This window comes from Sciurus carolinensis, unplaced genomic scaffold (genome assembly GCF_902686445.1).
Source record: "Sciurus carolinensis unplaced genomic scaffold, mSciCar1.2, whole genome shotgun sequence".
Classification (NCBI taxonomy): domain Eukaryota; kingdom Metazoa; phylum Chordata; class Mammalia; order Rodentia; family Sciuridae; genus Sciurus; species Sciurus carolinensis.
Window position 1 is genome coordinate 91088 of NW_025920276.1, and position 4483 is coordinate 95570.

Here is a 4483-nt window from a genome sequence, read left to right on the forward strand (position 1 = left end):
TATCTATGTAAATACCCTCTCTCTAAATGACGTCACATTCTGAAGTACTGGGGATCAGTGTTTGAACACATCCCTTTTTCTTGGTAAACAGTCAATCTCAAGTCATGAGTGAGTACCTCAATATAAAACAATTCTTCAATCTCTAGACTTGCATTCAGTCAACCTGTGTTAACAGCTTCAAGATCCACTACCATGCTGAAGCTCTCTTCTGGTTAAAACCAGGACACATAGGCTAATTCCTACAATGTTCTTGAATGTGTCACTTTCTCCTAGAGCAAGGTTGTACTTTCCTGTTTGACTTTCCTGAGACTTTTCCTGATACTGTTTGAAAGCAAAAAGGAGCATAAGAGGAAACTTGGAAGGAGAGTAAATACTGTGTGACACATTCTTCCATAAGGCAATAACATTGTCTAGGCAATGGAAGATTATTGTTTCTCCTTTGAGGGAGAAGAACCTACTATTCTTTCATTCAGAGGATGGAAGATACATTATCAGGTCACAGTTCTTACCCTTCCCTGCATTAATGCTTCCACTTTAACTCTTGGATTCTCATTATTCCCTATAAGAGCACTAATTTCAATCAAAATAACTGTTGAAGTTGCACATTCAATCTTCTTTGCATCTTTATTATAAATACTGAACTTGTTTGTAGTACAATAGGTTTGTAGAGGATATGACAGTTAACGTGGGAGCTCTGTGTGGAATACAATTCCAAAAGACACTAGATGGGGTATATATGGGAAATCACTTAAATTCCATATTCATCATTTTCATATTTTCCTTGTCTTAAGTAAAGAAGTTATAAGGTATAACTCTTAATGGGAATCTCCTATGGTACAAATCCTGCAACAGCACAGCCAAACTGTGACTGATGCTGTACAATGATAAACTAGAGAGATCGATTTCACATTGAAATTGACACAATCTACAGAGCAGGGATGTGTACCTGTCACTACAGTCCATTGAAGAATCTATAGCGTTTCCATCTCAGACACAGAAATGATGATCATTTTCTCAAGATAAAGAAGGAAGCCCCAGGCACTGAGGAGGAACAAATTATATTTCATACATGTATGATTTTTCAAAAGGAACCCACTAATATGTATAATGATAATGCACCACTAAAAACATTTAAAAATAAAACCACTAAATACATAACAAAAAAAGAAAAAAGAGAAAAAGATATTCTAAAATTTCTGTAACAAATTGGTAATAATCATATAACCTTAATATAATTTAGTAATTTATAAATGGAAATGTACATCTCCAGTAGATAAAAGTACTTATGTTTAATGTTCTGTGTGGATAAATATACACATGAAATAAACTGAAATTCAAAGATTTTTAGAGTTCATGTTATTAGAGAATGAAGTGTTAATGAATAATGATAAAAGGTGATATCTATCTCTGATACAGTAGCATAATTTTCATCTAAATATTTCCTTCTTGCCTGGTAAAGCTACACTTTTGTGTCATACTGATAACTCACTAAATATTTAATAAATGTAATATAACTATTTCTGTTTCAAAGCCTAAAGTTGTTCTCCAGGGTTATCACATTTTGTCTCATATTGCAATATTTTCATTCTTTAAAATTTTTTGATACTGGGGATTAAACCAGGGGAACTCAATCACTGACCTATATCCCCTTCCCTTTTTAATATTTTATTTAGTGACAGGGTATTGCTGACTGCTTTAAGCCTGGCTATGTTACTGAGGCTGCTTTGAACATGGGATCATCCTGCCTCAGCCTCCTGAGTCACTGGGATTATAGCTGTGGGACAGCATGACCAATACTAATCTTGTAATATTTCCAAATTTGCTACCATCAGTTCATTGCATTCTTCATTTCTAGCCCTTGTACATATTTCTACTATAATTGGAATGTTATGTGCTACAATTTGCAATTGCCATTTATTATAAATAAACTGTTATGTTGATTCAAGAGAAATCTTAATACTCCCCCAAATTTTGAAGGAAGAAATTATGGGCAAATGTAAATTTTACAAAAAGTATCATTACATGACTACAATCCCAACAAAAGAACAGAGCACTCCTAAGATGAAGGACCCTTTCAGAAAGATGAATTTTCTCTCCACGTTCCATCACTGTCTTAGAAGGATCTAGGTAAATACACATAAGATTTCAGAGTGTGTCCTAAAATTGGAAGGGAGTATACCCAAAATATATACACTGCCCTCTTATGATAGGAAACCTCAATAATTGTTTGAATTTGATACTTTTCACTGAGTCAGGAAGAACAAGTAGGTTGATGAGGCCTGAAGACACCAAAGCATCTAATGAAAGAAACTCTTTAGGAGAGAAAAAACATGCCAAATTCTGGATCTAAGCTTTGGTTACATAGAAGGGTAACACTATCAGACAACTCCACATTAAGGAGGGCAATGAACACACAGACCTAAACCATGAGTGATACAAGCTGGTTTAGAAAAGCAGAGACTGAGCAATCAGCAACATCAGAGACAATGGGTCAAGTGTCTGTACCTCAAGATACCCCTCCCTCTACATGAAACATTAGTTTCTGTGTGTACACTCTCTGCTTTACACAAAGAACTAAATTACAGGAGCTAAAATTTTAGTGTATTAAGCAAAAATAAATAGATAATATTCTCTGTTTACTTCTTCCAGGTCAATACAAAATACAGTGACATTCATCTGTTGTCATCGAAGATCAATTTCTTGCTCCACAACTTCCTCATGGCATTTTTCACCTCTGCATTCCTCAGTGTGTAAATCAGAGGGCTCAGCAAAGGTGTTCCAATGGTATAAAACACTGCTATCATCTTATCCATGGGGAAGGTGGTTGCAGGTCATGTGTATATAAATATGCAAGGGCCAAAGAACAAGATGACCACAATCATGTGAGAGATGCAGGTGGAGAGGGCCTTTCTCCTCCCTTCTGCACTGTGGTTTCTCAGAGAATGAAAAATGATGATGTAGGAGAACATCAGCACAACAAAACTCACTGTACAAATGGCCCCGCTGTTGGACACCAGGAGTAAGTTGGTCACATACGTGTTTGTACAGGCGAGCTTCAACAAGGTTTCCAAGTCACAGAAGTAGTGATCAATTTCACTGGGACCACAGAAAGGCAAAGGCAAGGCAAGAAAAATCTGAACTAAAGAATGTCCACAGGACCCCACCCAGGCCACAGCCACCAACACACTACAGACCTGGTGGCTCATGATGGTCATGTAGTGCAGGGACTTGCAGATGACCACATAGTGGTCAACAGCTATGAGGATGAGAATGAAGATCTCCAGGCAGCCAAAGAAATGGAATGTAAAGACTTGGATTATGCACTCACTGAAAGAAATAGTGGTCTTCTTTGAAAGGGAATCCACAAATGTTCTAGGAGCTATGGAAGTAGAGAAGCAGGTATCAGATAAGGATAAATGGAAAAGGAAGAAGTACATTGGACTGCCGAGTGCCCAACTGGTCTTGATGGTGGTGATAATCAGCAAGTTACCCACCAACAATAGAAAAGCAAAAATATGACAAAATATGACAAATATGACAAAAAAATATGACAAATATGACAAAAATATGACAAATACTATTTTCTTCCTAAATGGATCGTGGGTGAACCCAAGTAGTATGAACTCAGTCACATTTTTGAGTTGCAAGATTTCATGAATGAAGAAAAGGGATGAAAGTGAAAGGGTTTATCTGCAAAAATAAAGGAATTAATTAATGATGTTCTATGTGATATTATGAAATATATAAAGCAAAATATGTCTTTCACATCAGGGACACTTTTCTTCTTTCCTTCCTTCCTCCCTTCCTCCCTCCCTTCCTTCCTTCCTTCCTTCCTTCCTTCCTTCCTTCCTTTCTTCCTTGTTTTCCTTCCCTACCCTTCCCTTTTATTCCTTCCCTTCTCTTGCTTTCCTTCCCTTCCCTTCTCTTTCCTCCCTCCCTCCTTTTTCTCTTTCTTTCTTTCTTCTTATTCTTCTTTCTTTCTTCCTTCCTTTTGTTTTTCCACTAAGCTGCATCCAAAAACTTCTTTTATATTTTGAGACAGGGTCTCATTAACTTGTTGAGGGTCTAACTAAGTTGCTGAGCCTGGCCTCAAACTTGTGATCTCCTGCCCAAGCCTCCAGAGTCTCTGGGATGTAGGCATGCACTACCATAGCCAGTTGTCTATGGTTTCCTAATAAGTTGCTTCAACACAATTTCCTCAATTTTAATAATTACTTCATTGATTATGAGTCTCACATATTCTTATATATGTGATGACTTTCTATAATCTTCTTCAAATACAAATGCTGTTTAGCTTTGACATGATTATGATCAATATTTTGCCAATTCAATTAATGTAAAATTAAAGGGTAGGGATCAATTTAATATTTACTTCATTTTTTTCATTGTCAGTCAACATTAGGATCCATGTTTTACGTATGTACCACTCAATACTTATTAGTTATCTTATTACCTTTGAGTTTCATGACAGAAATATGAAGAC

At 36.4% G+C, this 4483-nt stretch overlaps 1 pseudogene; it reads right to left on the reverse strand.

Annotated features, from left to right (window-relative positions):
- Positions 1-2672: 2672 nt before the first annotated feature.
- On the reverse strand, positions 2673-3656 carry LOC124975434 (olfactory receptor 4C16-like; annotated as a pseudogene).
- Positions 3657-4483: the final 827 nt, after the last annotated feature.